Source organism: Peromyscus californicus, unplaced genomic scaffold (genome assembly GCF_007827085.1).
Source record: "Peromyscus californicus insignis strain IS unplaced genomic scaffold, ASM782708v3 Scaffold_19__1_contigs__length_69161282, whole genome shotgun sequence".
Taxonomy (NCBI): Eukaryota; Metazoa; Chordata; class Mammalia; order Rodentia; family Cricetidae; genus Peromyscus; species Peromyscus californicus.
In genome coordinates this window covers 33,355,331-33,376,265 of record NW_026294491.1, presented here as the reverse complement: position 1 = coordinate 33,376,265, position 20,935 = coordinate 33,355,331, and positions in this window count along the sequence as shown.

Here is a 20,935-nt window from a genome sequence, read left to right as displayed (position 1 = left end):
TGTCTTGGAAAATGCCAGTATCACTTTGGACTCCAACCAGCATGAGATCGGAGCTCCCCTTGCTTCACATCATCACCGCATTTGGTGCTGTCTGTGTTCTGGACTGGTTGTTTTTAGTGGGCCGTGCAGGGGTAGCTCACTTGACTAAACCTTTCTGAGTGCAGAACAGACAGATACTGAGGCAGGGATCAAATCAGAGGTGTGCTTTATAGAAAGACAGTTTTCACACTCCATGGAGGCTGACAGGATGGCCCGGGTGACATAAGTGTAGAAAACATGAACGCACAGGGGAGTCACAACTGTTCAGACACAGACACTTTGAGACGAAACCAAGCCACTGGCAAAAGAAAAGCAGAGGGCAATGGATTTGGAACACATCATGAATGAGAGGAAAAGAGCTCGGTCGAGGTTGGTTAAGAAACCACTGTCTTCTCCAGGTAAGTTTAAAGGAAGTTCTGTGTTTGTGTACATAGACAGCCTGTATCCTTTGATTGCGACACCCCACAGAGCATGGAGTTGCTGGGAGAATCCTGCTGGTGCTTTTAAGTGACGGATTCTCAAACACCTTTCAACCATTTGATTTTTCTCTCTTGTGTCTGACCACAAGTTTGGGGTGAGTAGGATTCTCTTTGCCATAGCAGTTTTGTTGGTGTCACGCGACATGAGCAGTGGACGCTCAAGGCACCATGCTACTTCCCTGACTGCCTGGGATCCCGAGGAGGAAGTAAGAGCTTCTTAAGCAGAGACTTGGATTTCCGATATTGACTTACATGCACGGAAGATGAGAAGCCACAGCAATCGCCACCACTGCCGAGTCTGTCTGGATAAGAACTGTCTTCATATGCTATGGATTCTGAAGGCCTCAATTGCTTTATCTTTTCCCACTTTAACTGACAAGCAATGATCGCTTGTATTTATGGGACACAAGTAGGGTTGTGGAATAATTAAGTCAAGCCGTTTTAAAAATCTATGGAGTTTTTACTGTTCCTCAGAACCTGCTATAAATCTTCAAAATGCTTCTTTGCTTGTTGGGCCTTGAAAACACAGGGACAAACACAACCCACACGTGGGGTGACGGGACCTCAGGTGTAAATATGGAAACACCACAGAAAGCCAAATGGCATACAAAATAGCTCTAGTCCTAAGCCAGCTGACCCTGTCCTAGGAAGAGGCCATCACTGAGTCACATCCCTGTTTAGAGAGATGTGTGTATCCCACCTGGATTGCCCAGGGCAGTCTCACTTTAGCAGGGCACTTCTGAAGCCAGAATTGAAACTGCAATGGTTTTCTCTGGCAACAAAGCAGGGAGAGAGGGGTGTCTAGGCAAAAGACAGATCCTTAGGGAGCTTGCAAACTGGCACACGTCATAGGTTTGTTTGGAGGAAAAGCAGTCACAGGGCTGAGATTGGCATCAGTTCATAGTGACAGCTAGCTATTGATGAGTCATTAGAAGAAAACAACTGACCTACAGCTTCAAAAATAAAAAATAAAACATAAACGCAGGTTGCAACTTTTAAAGTCGCCACAAGAGGGCGCGATGCACCTATGAGGAAATCTTCCCTTAGGAAAATTTCCAAAGACTTTTGAGACCATTTCTAAGGATGATTGAGGTCTGGTCAAACAGGAAAAGGATATGTGGGGATAGAGACTTATATCCTTGGAAGGCTTGCGGAAAGTGTGTGCCTCAGTGTTTACAGGGCTTTCAGAGTCTGTGTTCCCAACAGTAATGAAAACTCAGCTTTGACAACACATCCTTGTTGCTCCAATGTGACTCTCCTGTGGAGAGATCCAGGCTTGGGAAAGTCTCCCCAGCTGTCCGAAGGTCGCCTTTGGATAAGTGGGGCAGGAACTCAGGTTAGCAAGGGATTTCTGAGTCTGGTAAATGACGTTTAGGTGCAGAGTTTTTGGAGAGGCCCTGGGTGTCAGGCTGTTGCTGTCCCAACATCAGAGTCTATGATAAAAAAAACAAAAAACAAAAGCAAAGAAAACAAACAAACAAAACAACAACAAGAAGGGAAAACAAAAATGGAGGAAGAGGGCTTAAGAAACACTTGATAGACAGCTCAAAGTTCTGATTCTTTCTCAAGATGGTGCAAAACAACAGAAACTTTCCAGCAACACCGGGGAGTCAGGGCTCAAATAAGAGCTGATTTTGGCGTACACACACACACACACACACACACACACACACACACACACACACACGCACACACACAGTCTATCTGCCGACGACCTAACTGCAGAACTGACAAATCTTCACGTTATATTTAAGTGATTTCCCCAACAATCCTCACAGTTAAAAATATGTCACACAAATTGCTATCCTGCCTCGTGAAATCTGCAAGACTCTTGTTTTCTGCCTTTTATTTCGAAAACATTTCGGCACTTTGTGCAGAAGTGGTGGCCTTCTCGCTCATGCTGGGGGGACTCCAGTTTCACTTTGTTATTACATCAAGAGCCCCAGAGATCCACAGAGAAACAAACAAGGTGTCCGGAAGGGTGTGCTGAGGGGGGGGGACAGTTAACAGCAGCTTGCAGAAAAGGCGCTCAGAGCTGGAGCAGAGTCCTGGCTGTCTGATGATGCCCTTCCTTTGAGGACTTCCTGTCACAAATGTGGGTAGACCTCCAGCCTAGACCCTAAGGACCCGTAGTCTGGGTGCTTATCCTGTGAGAGCTCAGCTTTCAATGTGATCCATCGCCTGCCCAGTGTGTAAACATAGTGGCCACAGCCGCACCATTTGAATATTACCCACTCTGCAGCGGCGGCGGGAGCGCTCCTGCAGAGGACCCGGACCTGAGCTGCGCCTTTGGCCAGCAGGTGTCACTGTGGAACTTTTAAAATGGGGAAGAAAGGCTGGTGCTTTAGGGAGCTGGGCCCCAAACAAAGGAGTGTGAACCCAAACTGCATAAGGGTCATGGAGCAGTAATAGATGTAGATTTTAAACCTGCCTCCCAGCTGGGTGTCATGTCGGAAGCCTCGCATCCCAGCAACTGTGAGTTTGAGCGCGGTCTAGGCTACATCGTGAATACCAGGTTACCCAAAGCTGTGCAACAAGAACCTGTCTCAAAAGCCAAATGGCAAAGCAGAGTAAACTGAGCAAAAGCTTCCTTCCAGGGTCCCAGTGCTGTATGCACACTACATCTGGCCTTGTATTTGAGCTCTTCATGCCTTTTCGTTTTTCCAGTTCTAAAAAGGTATCTGGGAGCTGAATAAACAATTATCTATCAGACGATTCTTTTTGATGTTCCTCAGTCATACAAAGTAATGATTTTAGGACACTTTGACACAAATATACAATATACTCTGACCACAGTCAGCCCAACATCCTCTCTAGCCCCTTCCCAGGCAATAAAAAGATAGGTCTCTTTATCTCGAAGTGGCAATGACCATGTAAGAGATTTTCTTTTCCCCTTGCAAAGGAATTTTTGTTGGATTACTTCTCAGGTAACGGAAGTTTGGAGATGTTGTGGTAAGGATCGGGGAGTCCAGAAGCATAAACTCAGATTCTGGCTTTGCTTTCCCTCTGTCCATGTTGCTTGGGGGGAATTTGCATAATTCTGAGCTTTGAGACTGAGTTCCCTGACAGGATAATTGGGAAGGTTCAAGGCAGTGATGTTCATGGGAGAAGGCCATGCAGTTGGCAGTTCTGAACTTAGACACACCCATGAATTTGTTTCCACGTCACTGGGATCTCAATGCTTCTGTTTTATTCAGGATTATCATGTGTACAATATGGTAGATAGCACCAGCCGCAGACCCATGCGTGTTTCCTTGAGCTCCCGTTTGCACCGCCCCCCCCCCAGGGCCAGCCATCTTTGCTGCGCTGGACCCTGGGACTCAGGTAAAGGCCCTGTCCATCGCATTCCAGGCCCCTCTGTTTACTTCGTTCCCTTTGGTGGTGCGGACTCTCTTTTCTGAGCCTAGGTTGGGCTTGCCTCAACGTCTCCTTAACCACCATGCCCCACATTCAAACAGAACCCTGACTGATAATGCAGTTCCCAACATTCCTTTCTGTCATGATTGATAGTCAGATGTCCTACCTCACATACCCTGGGTGTCTTGAGAAATTTTGTCCCAACCTCCTATTCTGGGCTCCACTCAGGTCCACAGCCTCAAAGGTGTATGGGAGCCATGAGAATGCAGCTTTAACATACACTCTAGACTCTGTTAGGAAACACTGTTTGCCTATATCTTTGACTTCAAATCATATCCACCTTCAAATTTGAAGTAGCCTTACCGACAGAACTCTCTTTAAAGCACTCATTTGATCTCTCCACTATGCATCCCATGTTGCCTGCTTTCTGGACAATGGACTTCATTTCACAGCTAGGTGAAGTCATTCAGTTCTAGGTTCAATGATGGCAATGACAGCGTGCATCTGACCTATCACACGGAAAAGTGTCTGTCCCGTGGTAGGCATCTATCTCTGTACAATAGCTACCCATTGACACTTGTCCTGGCACAACCATTTCCTTCCTCCTTGGACTTTCCTTTCCTCCTTGCACAAAGCATGGGCCCTGGCACAGCCCCAGGAGCTAAAGCTCTTGATACAGGGTTCAGGGCAAAGAATGCAGAGTCTGATGTAGAGATGCTTGGACCGGAAGTTAGGAGCATCAACTCCAATGAGTGTGCTGACCATGTGCTTCTGCGTTCTCCTTGGTGAGGCTCCCAGACACACCCGAAGGGCCCCTCATCTCAAGCTCAGTGTGCATGTGTACTCCATAAGGGGCCACCAGCAGATAGTCCCTGGTTACCCTTGAGACCTTGAAACCAAGAGTCATTCTCTCTTGTGAGCAGATAACAGAGCAGAACCTGACACATAGCTGAGGATTTAGTCCGCTCACAGTGTGGTTCTGGTCTACCACATTCATGTATCTTTCATAATTCTGTAGTCATTTCTTGTCTTAAAAATCAAGCAACTCGCAATAAGAATTCACTTGTTTCTGCATGGAATTCTTTCTTTGTTACCCAAGGTCCTTAAAGGCTTCATATCCCAGCCTTTCCTTTAGCCTTCGATGAAGTCTCATTCTCCCAAACTCTCATTCTATTGCTGAGGACCAACCATTCACTCAACATTTCCCGAATACGGCCTGATAGCCTCGCTTATTCTCACACTTGTATATGACGCATCTGTCCAACTGGTTACAAGCCTCACAGGAGCAGACGCTAAAGTTTACATTTGTTTTCAAATGCTTTTTTTTCCCTCTTAATTGCTCAAAGCTTGAATGTTTGTGTACTCCATTTCCTCCTGAATGCTTATTGTTTAAGAGTATCTCTCCTGCACCAGGTCTCACACATACTTATAAGTGAATGTAGGAAATGCAACTTATTTGTATTTCTAGGGGAAGGGAGCTGGAAAGTGGAGTATAGTCACCCCTCCCCTCCCACACACAAAAATGCTTTCAATTATCCTTCCTCTTACCAGTCCTCATACAGCATGGGAACGCAGTGTTCTCTTTGTACAATGTATGCTTTGTAACTGCTCCTGTCAGGGTGATTAATGGATAGTGGTTTGTGACCAGGAGCCTCCATGGTGACCCACTGGTCAGCTGAGGCCACCTTGTCTCAGATATTTCTATTCCCACATGAGATTTAAAAAAAAAAAGATGTCTTTGCAAAGGAACTAAGGTTGCATTATGGGCATCTATGCATATGGAGTCCTGGAGGCTGGCGATGGCTAATTGCATCCAGGCGGGAAATCCAATTTGCCTGCCAATCCCTCATAGCTGGGGATGGGATGGTCACTCTAGGCCAGAGCTTTGAGCCAAATGTGTTCTCTTCCTTGTGGCTGTCTGCCTTCTGCTCGGGCCTGCTGTAACCTCTCCTGACATCTCAGACTGACAATCTCTTTGGTGATCAAGCAGGGGCAGCAATGGAGAGTAGAACCTACCTTTTCCCACAATGGCTATTGTTTCTGCCCTCACATACATTCTCTGTGTTGTATATGTATATGTTGTATATGTACATGTTGATTCTGTTGTATATGTTCTGCCTTCCTTTGTATATGTTCTTCTCCCTCGAAACCCCAAAACTATTTTGCTTTATTTCTCCCCTGGTCCCTTGGAAAATAACAATGGCTGGAGCCAAGGTTTGGGAGGAAGCTTCTATGTGGGGACAAGTGACTTTGATCTGTGCTATCCTTCTACTGTCAATGTCCAGACAATGTCCCTGGTTCTTAGGAGCCAGAGGTGGTGTACTAGAACTGTTTTGCTAATACTGGTGAGCCAATACAGCATAGTAGTGCGCATGGATGAGAGTGGTGTAACATCACAGGTTTTCTCACAGCCCTCACTGAAAACACAAATGACTTATATAAATTCCCATAGCATTTATTCCTTCAAGCACCCTTATAAGGGTAGTAGAAAGAATCCTGTAAGCATTCTCCCTAATCAGCCATCTGAAGTAATGGCACAAATCATACATTCACGTTTTGGATCCAGCTCAGCATTATGTTAGGTTGTAGACCTAACTTGGTCAATTCCCAATGATCGACTGTGCACTTATTACCAGGTAGCCCCGTTACATGGGCTGAAGAAAACTAATAGAAAATAGTAAATGCATAGACTATATATTAGGGAAGGGCCTTGCCCTCCTTTCTATCCATTTTCCTGGGTGCAGCATGAACTGTAGGCACGCATGTGGGTGGAGGCATTTCAGGGCGGAGGTACAGGTGGGTAGAACAGTTCCCTGACTTGTCAAGTTTGCCCCTTTCTCACTAATGATGTCACCTTGACTTTCAGCTCTCTGAATCTTGATCATTTTACCTACAGAGAGTGCTAACTGTAAACCCTAAGTCATTTGCCTGTGTAAGGGGTGCAAATGCAACATGTAAGGACTGTTGAGAGGAGTGTGGACACACCATAGAGTCCGTACACTGAGCATCCATGCCCAGATGCCTTCATCTTTCTGTATCCCTCTGGGCTTCTACAGCTGTCTTTAGCTCATGAAGAAGTACTTTGTGCCTTCAGAAAACCTCCCCAACAATAGCCTCCGCCACAACCTCTGCCTTGTTGCTCTGGTAGGGTGTTGTTGAAATGTGTCCACTCTCTACATGGTGTACATTGCTGTTATGCATGTTTATTCTGGACTTAATATGTTCCAGATTCATGCATTACAGTGGATGATGACAGGTAGTCCCATCCCTTCTGTGATCTTAGGCAGAGAAGTGATATCCCAGACCTCTTGAACCTGGGGGCATAGAGTACAATACCTGCTGGTCATTCCCCAAAGATCATCAATGGCACAGGAGTTAAAAGGAGACCTCAGCGAGACCTGATATTCTCAGAGTGGGATTAGTTAAGGGTTAAAAGCCTTTTTGGGTCAATGGTAGTGAAACTGAGGTAAGAATGACAGATGTGCGGTATTGGCAGTGTGACCCTACAGGAAGGTGTTTCCTTGGCAGAGGGAATAGGTGTAGAGGATTCAAATAGGAAGGTACCCACAGGTATGAGGTAGGAGAGAGGCATCCTGCCTGCATTTTTCACTCTTAGGTAGAGTTGAGTCCTCCCTGCAGGGGTGTTGGAGAGTGGATATGGACTGACTATGCTGTGGCACAGGGAGGGATGCCCCCTGCTGGTTGGCCTTAGTTGATGCACTCACCCCATTTCTGTTTTGAAGATACAGAGTTGCATGAATCTTATCCATGCTGGTATGATTCATGGCAGTTTTAAAATAAGGAACTAAGAGATGGAATTAATTTTTCTGGTCACCAACTTAGAAATGACTGAGTTGGGATCTATGCCCAGGCTGTAGAGTAGAGACTCTTACCTGAGTTGATAATGGATTAGGCATGTGATTAAAACAAGAAGTCAATGAAGCTCTCAGGACAGTCTCCCTCTTAGGTCATATACCACTTACCCTCTCGTTGGTAGACTGAAATGACCATTGTTAGTTGTCAAAAAATATCCAGTAATCTTCCAGCACAGCCCCATGAAGTAGTCTTGACTCAGCGACATAAAATGTTCAGTTTATGAGGGATATTGCCGCATTTGGTATTTTTATTACCCCCTCCCCACTAAGCCATATGAAACAGAACACAAAAAATTAAGAAATATTTTTAGAGATCATTATGAAGCTATTTTAGTTAAACAATAATTAAAAAAAACTCTGTTAAAAATCTTTATTATTTTTCCTGTTTGGATATTTTCCTGCCTTCCAATCTGTAACATTTTATTAACTAATGATTATGCACACTAGTTAGAGTCCTATTCTCACAAAACACAATCAGGAAGTCAAAGGAGACTGGCACCCAATTTCATGGAAAGACTTCTGCTTTGGTTTCTGGTGCACCAATAAATAAGGAGTGATCATGGGCATTAATGTACTTGAAGTTTAAATATAAAAGGCCAATTTGACTTTCAGAGTTTTTGTTTTGTTTTGTTTCCGCAAGGATTAGCAAAATATATTAAGATGAGCCTAGGGAGTGATTGCTTTTTAAAATGAGAAATAGATGTCTCACTCACATGCCTGTTTCCTGCCTTTCTAAAAGAGAGTGTCAACAAAAATTAAGTCAATGCAATGTAGTTAGAACAAAGAATAAATACCCTTGGGGGTGAAGTCAATGTCCACGACATCTTGCAAATCTACCTTAGGATTTTACAAAGTGGTGACTGTGTTTACAACTCAAAAACAAAGAGACCAGCAAGTACGCCATGTTTTAGGCAGGGCCTCTGATGGTGCTAGTGCAAGGTGAGGTACTGATGGATGATGGCTCAGCCAATCAGAGTGCTTGCTGACCTTGCAGAGTCCTCCCACTACACATGTCGCATGTCAGACACCTTACAACTGCCTGTAACTCCACTAGCAAGGGTCTGACGCCCCTTCTGGACTCCCAGGGAACCTGCACTGACCTGCACACAACCCCACATTGACATACACTCACATACATACTTTAAAATACTGAAAGAAAATAAAAGCTTGGGTGGGGTGCTTTGTAAGAAAGGGACAGGGTACCATCTCAGTCTCTGGGTAGTCTGGGCAAAATACCAATGGCATCTTGGGCAGAGGTGAGGAGAGGTCAGCCTTGCTTCAGGAATCTGTGGTTTGACCCTGTGGGAAGGTCAGCATGCATGGAGGGAGGATATGTGTGCAGCTCAGTTCATATTGCCGATGTTTCTATTGAGTAAGAAAAACGCTGCTTGTTCTTTCTCATTCATGAAAAGTCAAATACCTCTATCTGGGTATCATCTATGTTTGTATCTATCTGTAACTATGTAAATGACTAGAAGTGAGAAGGAGTGTATTTGGGGGAATAATATAGATTATTGGCAGAAGGGGGGAGGAGGCAGGGGTGATGGGATATATATGAGCAAAGCACAATGACATAAGAACATTCCATAAAGGAACCCATTGGTTTGTATGCCTACCAAATAAAAACATTAAAGTCTAGCTGCTTTGCGTCTGAGACCACATTCCCAACTTCATTCTGATTGCTGCAGACCAATGCTGCCTTTATGCTGATTTTCTTACTAGCCAAAGAAAAGCCCTTAAGCAAAGAAGACAAAATGGAATCTTAACATTATTAGCCTTTTAAAACGGTGCTGTGGATGCCTTGGTTGACTAAGTTGTCAATCTTCCAAAAGCCACCTTTCTTTTGTAAGATTTGATGAATGATGAATACCACCTGACAAGATGGCTAGCGGGAGCCAATATGGCGCGTATGTGTGTCTGCATGTGAAGTGATATGGGAAGCTCAGGAAATGTCCACCCGCTGGGTGAAAAGATACTAATATGTCGTAATACTAAGTTTAGAATCACCAGAAATTTCCCCTGTAGATTATAATATCTATTAGAGATACTTCCAATCATAGAAGTCTAAAGAACAATATAACCGGTCTGCATCCTCCAGCTTTCACAGTGAGAGTCTCCAAGTCTCTTTTTATCTATTCTTAAACCCACTCCGTGCTGGAATGCTTTAAAGCATTTGGTATTTGCTCATCCACCAATGGATACCAACCCCCCAGTAGTCAAAGTGGTCCCTTAAAGGTAAACTCCAGCACCATTATCAACAAAATCAACATTTTTCTATTATCATCAGCTATCCAGACCCAATTAGTTGCCCCAAATTTTTGGTTCATATGGTGTGTGTACGTGGGTACACTCTCCTTTGTACACCTGTACATGCATTTATGTGTGTATGCCAGAGGTCAATGTTAGATGTTTCCCTTGATCATTTAAGTTTTGAAGATAAGGTCTTTCATGGAACCTGGAGCTTATCAATTAGGCCAGGCTGTCCTGCCATTGACCTCCAGGACCCGCCTGTCTCTGCCTTCTCAGCACTGGGATTGCAGACCTGGACTTTCTCATGTGAGTTCTGCAGTTCTGAATTCAGGTTATATTTATTCAATAAACACTTTACTGACTGAGCCATTTCACCAGACCCCTCAAAAACTCCCATTTTTGCAGTTTGTTTGTTGGAATCAGGATACCAATGAGACCTCGACATTGGTGTGTTTTACTGGTGTCCAACTTAAGTGTTTTTTGAAGTAAGTATTTTTCCCTTCTCCTGGCTTCCTAGCACTATCCATCCCTCCCCCCCCTTCTTATCATTAACTTGCTGAAGACAATGGAATACTTTGTTTTCTGGAAATTTTCAAATTCTAGGCTTGGCTGATTGACTCCTCCAATGTCATTTAGCAGTGAACCAATACTAGATCTGAGAGTTGATTACATTCCGATTATTAGTAACCTCCCTGGAGGTTTCTGCTGTCTATTGGGAAATCTCTTCCAAGAATGACCACCTTGGGGGGCAGTACTGGGCACAACATTTCCTCCTATGGAGTCTGTGTTAGCAATGACCTTGCCTTCCTTTTACTTGGAGCTCTCAGCATTTTCTTGTCAAACACAGGGCCACCGCACATGCAAAAGGACAGGCGTCTTTCTAGCCAGCCTGTGGGTCATGGGGTACAGGGTTCTTCTCCGGGGCTCTGCTCTACTCACTTGGTATATAGATCAGTATGTAGTGTATGAGTGGCTGATGTTCTCCCAACAGCCTAGTTCAGTTCCTTTGTGGAATTCACTACCTGGCTTTCTGACTAATTAGCTAAAATATATGAGAGCTGGTTTTATTGTTACTGGGCACACACACACACACACGTGTGTATGTGTGTGTGTGTGTGTGTGTGTGTGTGTGTGTATGTGTGTGTGTGGGTATGTGTGTATGTCATGGGGTTTTCAGTTTGAACTAAAACAAGCACCGTTTGCCTTCAGACAGCAGATAATTTGATAGATAGTCACAATAACAGCAACACACAGCGTTATCACTGTCCTGCTATCCCCACACAACAGAACCATGAACTATGAGCTTGGCTTTTAAAATACTTCCAAGGCACTAAGAAGTGCTCTCTTCTCTTCATGTGAATATTAGACAACGCCTGGACCAGTTGGCATCACCTTTCCAAAATGGTCTCAATGGAGATCCAGTGCAGGGACCTGACTGCACAGGAAGTGTGGATCTGCATGGGGGCTCTCTGGCACCAAGTCACCAAATCATACTTCAGTTTATCTCTTTGTAGAATGCACACAGCAACAAGCACCAGACAGAAGACTGAATGACTTGTTCAGGGTCCCTGTCGTACGGCTGTTAGGTGGCTGGAATGAATACATCAGCAAGGAACTCAGTCAAGTCAACTGGGTCTTCCCATCCATGAACATGTGACTTCCAAGCTTTTAAAAGCCTGAACTGTAAACTGAATGAGAGGCCCGGTATGAGAACGATGGGGTACAGACGAGGTGTTTGGATTATGGCAAAACTGAGGAATTAATACACAAGCTCCGAACTCAGTATCTTCAATTCATGTTAGTTAAAATTAGGTTAAGAACTATTGGTCTTAGTCTATCTTCTTCCTTGTAATTGAAAATTAGACCTTCAACCCAGGGAAGTAACTGTCATTTGAATGAATTTTAAGCTCTGCTCTCGAAGCTCTGAGTCCTCTAAGAATCTTCCTGACGGTATGGTCACTATTCATTACAGCATCGTTCCTGACAATGTCCATTTGCTGGTGACTCATTTTCTTGACAGTGCCGAGTATATTACTTAGATTGTTTAAACTGTGTTTAGTGAACTTACTGACAAGTGTATTTCAATTCAGAGCCAGGTCACTGGGAAGACGGGAAAAAAAAAAAAAGAGCAAAAAGGAAAAGATTCTTACTCAACATCTGAAAATCACAGTTCTGGGCATAGATAGCCATGTGCTCCTCTATAAAATTATGGGGTGGCAAGCCAGGGTAAGTTGTATGAAATCACTCAAAACACATCCTGAACTTAAAAAAAAAATCAATCATATGTTTCTCTGTGTCACATTTTGGGTCTGAACTAATTTATTTGATGATACATCAATGATGAGAAGAAAACAAGAATATTTAAGAAATTAATGATATGGTGCCATGGATCTTCTGCCAACCACTTACAAAAAGAAGCCAAAATATTAATGGTATAAAATATGTTTCTATACATTTGGAATCTTAATGAGAGTCTTCTGATGTGTTATGGGTCGGATGCCAGATCCATCTAGACTCCAGTAGATCTCAGGTATGGAGGGGAAGCGTGGGACACACGGATGAGGGCAGATAGAAAAGTTCCTGTTTAGAGAATTTTAGTCCAAATACATTCCTCAGAGGAAGAGGTAAAAAGACTTTAGGAATTATTCAATTTGTGTTTGGTGAAATACGAAAGTTCAGACATTTTCTAGTTTGCTAAGGAGAGCTGTGGTGTTTCTTCCACTGGGTCCCCTCTCCCTTAATTTAGACTTTTGCTGGGTGATTCTCGTTCCTACACTGTAATTTCCAGTTTATCCTAAATATAGACTCTGGATCCAAGCCATCCTAATTAAACAGTGAAGTTCTTTCCTAGTGAGCTCTGATGCTTCTGAAATCAATTTCAAGGTTTATGCGGTAGGTTCGTGATCATCCTCTCTGCCTTTCCCTTTATCTGTTTATTTTAAAATGGTCAATTTCAACTAATATTTTATTTTTTTATTTTTTTTCGTTTTTCGAGACAGGGTTTCTCTGTGTAGCTTTGCGCCTTTCCTGGGACTCGCTTGGTAGCCCAGGCTGGTCTCGAACTCACAGAGATCCACCTGGCTCTGCCTCCCGAGTGCTGGGATTAAAGGCGTGCGCCACCACCGCCCGGCCTCAACTAATATTTTAATGTCACATTTGCACAACTTTTTTAGGGGGTCTGGCTGCTTACGTTTTCTATCTTGAATACCTGTATATGCTATGTAATTATGAATTTCTTCGCTCTGTTCTGCACAGATTTGCTTCCATCTTCAGACTTTTCCCACCCTGAAGTAGACATCCATGCCTTTCAGCAGGAAGTTAAGTCTTTGTATTATAAATGAAGAAAGTGAGATAAAATGATTTTTGCCTAAGGCTACCCAGAGAAACACGCATCAGATCCTTTTGTTGTGGCACAAAATTCATGTCTTTCCTTGACACACAGCTGTTTGAGATAATGGGGTTTTCGCTAAGGGAATAGAAGGTGAGCCTCAAACACCAGAAATTCCAGCACACGCCAACTGCATGAGGAAGCTGGAGGCTGGGGTGCTGAGCCTTGGGTGCTGGCTCAGGAGCCTGCGTTCCCTTGCGCCTTTCTCAGAGCTGGCTCAGGTCCCCTGAGAAGGCATCCAGCCTGATAGTTCGGGTTCTGAGCATGCGCTCAGAATCCTCCATGCTGTCTTGTACCTCAGAGAGCACTAGACAACTCTCTTTGGGCTCTGATGATTAGAGACAGGAGTTTGCTCTGACTACAGCTGGGGACACGAAGGAAGGAAGCGATCCAATTTCTACAGGTAGACTGCAAACCATTTCTCTGTAACCCAAAGTCCTGTGTCTGTTTGCAGGTGCCATTCGAGAGTACTTTTAAATAGACTGGAATTCATCCTTTGACTTGGCTTCTAGAATGTAATTTTACTTTCTCTCTTTCTCTGTTCGTTGTGAGGTGGGGAGCACCACCGTGGCTGTCTTTTTAAATTGCCTTTGAAAGGCAACTGCTTCTGAAACAGCCCTTGCTTGCCCTGGGGCTTATGAGGTCAAGGAGCAAAACTCAGACACACAGTGAGCTAGAGTTGTCCTCAAAGTGTTTGTGGTCCCTGGCCACGCATTGGAATATCACTTCAGGGATTCTGACATAGCTAATACTGGGAAACCTTCTTCCTACTGGCTAAATCAATTTCTTCAGGATGGGCTAAGTGCATGGGTGAGTTCTTAAAGTTCCCCTAGGGATTTGAGCTTGTAGTCAGGTCTGAAGATGAGCGTGCTCATGGAACCTTGATGGTTTCAGAGGCCCGGGTGAGAGTTACACTCTCCAGCTGAGTTGCCGAAGTCTAAAATTAATTTTAGAATGCTTCACTAAAACCAAAATAATTCCACCTAAAACAGAAACCTGGAAGTGTAGAACCAACAGGCAGGATGAGACTTACAACAATCCTTGACTGTTCAAAAGTAGAGCATCTCCATTCTGAAAGATCCTTGATCTACAGGCTTGGGTGTCCCCTGTGTGGTTTTATGAAGAAATAGCATCAAAAAAAAGAGAGATGGCTTGAGGAAATAGAGATGAAAAGGGTGTGGATCTAGATGGGGGGAGGGGATGGGGGAGGAACTGGCGGGAGGAGGGGAAGAGAAAACCATAATCAGAGTATATTTCATGAAAAATATCTATTTTCAATAAAAGGGAATGAAAGAATGGCTTTTAAAAGATAGAAAAAGAAAGAAAAGAAAGCAGAAGTCGTGACTAGTGTGATACATGTCTTTGTTTTTCAGTTAGTCGGGTACTATGAAGAGAATGCTCCGTTTTAGCTAGCAGACTTGCCTTTGTCATACCGTCCAGTTAACACTGGAAATATTGCTGTGGAATTGGGCCATTGTTCACCTCGTCATCACTACAGCATGTCTGCGCTGAGCCTGGCGGTACAGGTCTGCAGTGCCAGGTCCTAGCAAAGTACAGGCAGAAGGAGGACGGCACATTCAAGGTTCTCTTCTGGTTAGCGAGTGAACTCAAGGCTGGCCTTTGGAACTTAGGGGTACCTGTCTCAAAGTGAAAACATAAAAGGAGGGCTGGAAGGGTCTGGCTCGGTGGAAGGAAGGGCTCTTGTGGAGCACCTGCGAAGGTCAGAGGTTTAATCCCCAATAAAAAAAAACGGAACACATTTTTTTTTTAACCAGTTTCCATAGGCTTGTGAAGCAGGGGCTCTCCAACTTGCAAAACCAGAAAAAAAAAAAAACCACCTAGAACTTTGTGGTGATATTGTGTTCCCCAATATATTGTGCACCCCAGTAAACTTGTCTGGGGTCAGAGAACAGAACAGCCACTAGATATAGAGGCCAGAAAATGGTCGCACACATGCCTTTAATCCTAGCATTCCGGAGGCAGAGATTCATCCACATCTCTGCGAGTTTAAAGCTACACTGGAAACAGCCAGGCATGGTGACACATGCCTCTAATCCCAGGAAGTGAGCCTTTAATCCCAGGGAGTGATGGCAGGAAGCAGAAAGGTATATAAGGTGTGAGGACCAGAAACTAGAGCCTTGTTAAGCTTTTAGGCTTTTGAGCAACAGTTCAGCTGAGATCCATTTGGATGAGGACTCAGAAGCTTCCAGTCTGAGGAAACAGGATCAGCTCAGGAATTGGTGAGGTGAGGTAGGTGTGGCTTGTTCTGTTTCTCTGATCATTCAGCATTCACCACAATATCTGGCTCCGGGTTTGTTTTTATTAATAAGACCTCTTAAGATTCATGCTACAGAACTTGACAAGACCAAAATTGTTGGGTCCCATCCCTGGAGTTTATGATCAGGTTACACACAAGAATGTAGCAGGCTTTCTTGGACCACCAGTCCCCAAATCATGACACCGAGACTTATTACTAATTATGAAAGCTCGGCCTGAGCTTAGGCTTGTTTCTAACTAGCTCTTACAACTTAAATGAGCTCATCTCTATTAATCTACGTGCTGCCCTGTGACTTGTAGCTTTTACCTCTCCTCTTGCAGGTCTTGCTTCCTCTTTGTCTCCTCTGGCATCTCTCCCCTGCCTAGATCCATCTCCTCTTCTCCCCCTGTCCCCCGGAAGTCCTACCTAACCTCTTCCTGACTAGCTATTGGCCATTCAGCTCTTTATTAAACCAATCAGAAAGTGCCTTGGCAAAGACACATCTCCATAGTGTACAAAAAGATTATTCCACAACACAAGAAAGTGTTTCTCACAATTTGCCATTTCTCACAGTGCCCAAACCTCTGGTGCCAGGGCACTGGTTTAAAGCGTGAGAATCAACTGTCTTTTATCCGTTTTCCAGGGTACATGCGTTGTCTTAGTTTTCTAAAACAGAGCCCCAAAGAGAAGCTCACTCCTAAAGACTTCACTGAGGTATAAAATCAGTGAAACGGAAGCCGGTGTAAGAAGTGCAGTTCGAGCAGGGCACCAGTGCACCCAGATTGGAGTGTCATGGAGCTGTGGAGGTAATCCTTGCTCTGTATACACTCAGCTGTTTCCTGGGGAAAAAAGGCAAAGAAAATTTGTCGACCAGCTCTCCCCAGTTTACCATCTCCAATTCACCCACCTGGTTCTAGAGCAGGCTTTGTCACCTGTACTTTTCCGAGTGGAGGGGTCAGTCCCCACGAATGTGATCCTGTTCACAGGCAAATGTAGACACAACACACAAGCTAGGTGGCAGAGGGACTGCCCAGGATTCTGGAAAGAACCCACCATTGCCCAGATGAGTCTAGCGAGAGAGGAATGTGGGGGCCCAAAGCAGAGCAGTTCCTCTCCTGACTTTCTCTGTGATCGCTGCATCCCAAATTATTTGCTGTGAATGGCAGGCGTTAAAATGTTCGATGTTTTCTCTATTCCTGTCCTCCTTGTCCTGTTGTGCTTGACTGGCATGCGGGCTGGCCTGTGTGTGTGGCTCAAAGAAACACCTGGATGAGTCTACTGCTGCTGAAGTGGAGGATCAAGAGCCACAGATGTGGATGTCATGCATGTCCAAGTGCCACAAAAGCCCCAGGAGATTTTGCCAAGTCTCTCTCTGTCCTCTCCTCACTACCAGAGGATCACGTGATCAGACTGTTGGCAGACCACTCATTGGGTAGCATAAGTATAGATTATGCTTGACCACGTTTTACATTGGTCACTTTGTCTTTTCCTTTATTACAAAAATACCAAGATAATGCTACAAAATGGAATACCAATTTGTTAAAGGCTGAGCAATTCAAAAGGACTCCTCACAAAGAGTTATGTGATAGTTTCCAAATATGGGAACTCTAAGACAAGTGAATCTTAGTGTCCCAACAAACAGGGTTGTTACTTTCTTATTTGCATATCACAAGCTCCAAGATTTCTCTTTCTTAATGTTAATTGAAGCAAGCCCATGGAAGGTCAACATAGAGAGTGAGGAACTATCTTTGCAGTCAGAAACACTTGTGCTACAAATTCTGCTTCTGCTATGTGATAGCAGACATGATTTTAGTCTCTGGGAAGCTCAGGCTTTTCTTGTTTAAAGGGTGAAAGAACTGGCTTGCAAAGTACCTTTAATAGGGATGAACTAATAGATGCTCATGAACAAGTAGTTTCTGTCCTTCTGTATCATCTATTATTAATACCTCAGTGATGAGATAGTGCTGTGGTTTAAATGAGAAATGTTCTCTGTAGGTTCACTGGCTTGATCACTTGGTCACAGCCAGTGGTGCTGTTTGGGGAGCTAGGGAACTTTGGAAGGTGGACCATTGCCTGGGGAGGGGGGGTGATGAGTCACTGTGGGAGGGACTTGAGGTTTCAGAGTTGGGCTCCAGATCCTATTTACACTTCGCTTTCTGGCTCTGGATATAAGGGGACCTTCCAGCCTCCTTCTCTCGCCACCAAGCCTTCTCTGCCTGCCACCATGTCTTTCCACTCCAAGGTGGACTGGCTCCTTCTGGAACTATGCACCCAAATAAGCCCTCTCTCTCTTAAATTGCTTTTGTCTGGGGATTTTGTCATAATAATGAGAAGGAATCTGCATTGTGACTTGACTTGGGATGATGAAAGAGAGAAGGGAGGAAAGAAGTCTAAAAAGTTGACATCCTTAGCTACAGTTTGGACTTTGTTCCCCACAAAGGCAGCTGGACTAAAGCCTTGGTTCCCAGTCTATGGTATTTGGGGAGAAAGTGGAAACTTCAAGAGTGGGCTTAGTGAAAGGCAGCTTCATGAGGTGCTGGCTTTGAAGTGCATATTGGATTCGCTCTCCTTCTCTCTGCTCTGGCCACCTGAGGTGAGAAGCTTCAGTCCACTATTCTTTCAGCCATTCTGCTCTGCCTCACCATTGGGCCTAAAACAGGACCAAGTGATGTGGGATGAAGCCTCTGAGATGAGGATGCAAATAAATGCTTCCTTTAAGTTGACTGTCTCAGGCATTTTTATTAACCCATTGGCTCAGCCATTATTTTTTTTCTCCACAGGACAAATGAAAACTCATAAAGAAGGTAATGGAACAGGAAGACCCTTGGTATTGCTCTTGACAAACTTGGTACTAGGGCAGGATAGACTATCATCCAGGATCTGAGAAGTGAAGGTGTGTGCTATGAGCAACTTGAGGTTTGAGTGGAGAGCCTTTAGGGCTGGAAGAGAAATCCTTTGTGAAAATGACACTGCAATTGCTGGAATAACGTTAAATCTCAGGGTCCCAGAGTCTCCGGGTCCCTCAGAAAGCCAAGCAGAAAACATCCATGGGGACCTGGATTTATCTCTCCATGCAATTTTGTAAAAATAATACAAACAGGATCAATTTATCTGGTTGAGACCTGCAGTGTATCCTGTCTCCTGAGCATGAAAGCCAAAGAGACGAAAAGAGACTCTTTAGGGTTTCCACATATTAGGGTTGTCATGACAGGGAACTTGTAATAAGTAAAATGTTCGATTTACTAGGTTTTGAGAACAAACTGGAGTCAGCACGCAATAAAAATAATTCCAGACCACAGCATGGAAAGATAAGAGATAAGGGAAATTATAGAGGAGATTATGAAGTACCATTTATACCACAAAGTTTGGAATTTGGAACTGGAACTTGACAAGAAAGAGAAGAGGAAGTGAAAGAGAAACAAATTGGGCTTATTCCTGTGTATTGATACGTATTTAAGAAAACCATCCAAGGGGCTGGAGGGATGGATCAGTGGTTAAGAGGGCTTGCTGCTCTTTCAGAGGACCTAAGTTCCGTTCCCAGCACCCACCTCAGGCACACTGAACTATGCTGTAGTGACATGAACTACAGGGTCACAGAGATCTCTTCTATCTGTGTTCATCACTGCATGAATTAGACTGGCAGAGACCTCTCTGTCTGGGATAAGGGTGGACAGTGAGTGTTCTGAACTCTCCCCGCTTGCCATTTATTGGATCAGTCAGACAACCTGATTTCCAAATGACATCACTGGGGCAGGAAGGATAATTATACTCAATTCTACTGCAGAGGTAAGTACAAAGAATAGGGCGTGTTTGAACATTAATTCAGTCTTCCTCAGTAAGCCTTGGAGAATTTAAGACAGATGTCTAGATATATGTGTGTGCATGTACATATATATATATATATATATATATATATATAATTTATATATATAATTATATATATAGTTTATACATATAAATTATATTTACTATGATACAATTAAGCTAGAAAGCAATGCCAAAATATAATGCAAAGTTCCCATATGTCTGGAAGTTTAGAAAAAAATGTAGTTATGGATAACTCATATATCAGAGAAAAAGATTTCCAAAATTAGAAAATAAATAAGTACATTTCTATATGGGATGTAACTAAAGCCACACTTGGAAATTTATAGCATTAAGCCCCTTGTGAAGCAGGTTTCCAAAAACTACAAACTAGACATTTCAGCTGAACACTCAGAATTGGATAACAGTTTACACCCAAGTAATTTTGGATGGAGAAGCAAAGAACATAGAGCTGGAGACATTTTAAAAATTAAAAAAAATAGGCTAGGAGTGGTGGTGCATGTGTTTAATCTCAGGACTTGGGAAGCAGAGGTAAGTTCCAGGCTAGCCCAGTTTATAGTGAATGCCTGGTTACTCAGGGCTACAGAATGGGACTCTGTCACAGTAAAGAAAGAAATTAAAACAGGATAATAATTTACTGAAACAGTTTAGCTCATGATACTATTCCTTTGGAAAGGGGCCTTTATTGGCACCAACACTGGTTGGGATGGAGCTAGAGAAGAAGGGGGTGGGGCGCAGGTAGCAAACACCAAGGAACAATAAGAGTCCACAGTACTAGCCTGTGCTATCAGGCTGCCACGGCAATTTCACAGACAAGTTTACCTCAATTCATTTGAATTTCGTTGTGAAATGGTTGAATTATGGGGGAGATATAAGGGATCATACTGACTAAAGCAGATGTAGAAAACCTTAATAACGCCCCATCTTTAAGAGAAGCTGAAGAGTAATCCCAAACCTTCTCCAAATAGAACTCCAGATCCAGATGGCTGACAGTAGGCTGTCCAGGCACTGAAAGAATACATGTGTAGCGTATATACTTCATGGTGGAACACTTGCCTAGCTTACAAAAGACCCTCCCTCGATCAAAAGATAACAAGAACAAAATACTAGGGGAGGATGAGAGAAACGGCCCAGGACTACCCACAGAAACCTACGACAACACAATAAACTCACCACTGGGAAGGTGATGCACAGGTCACTCTTCTGTTGTAGCTATAGTAGTGACATTTCTAACTGAAATACTCAGTGTGCAATCCAACCGTGCAAATTACAAAAGAGAGAATCCAGTTCAGCAGGTTGGGTGTTTTCCAGGAATGTAAAATTGACTTAAGATTGGAGAAATCAAGCAATGTAATTCATTATATTAATAGAATAGAAGGAGAAAAAAAATCACAAGATCATCTGCGTAGATGGAGGCATTTTAAAATCAAATCAATATGCATTTATAATTTTAGAAAAACTCAAC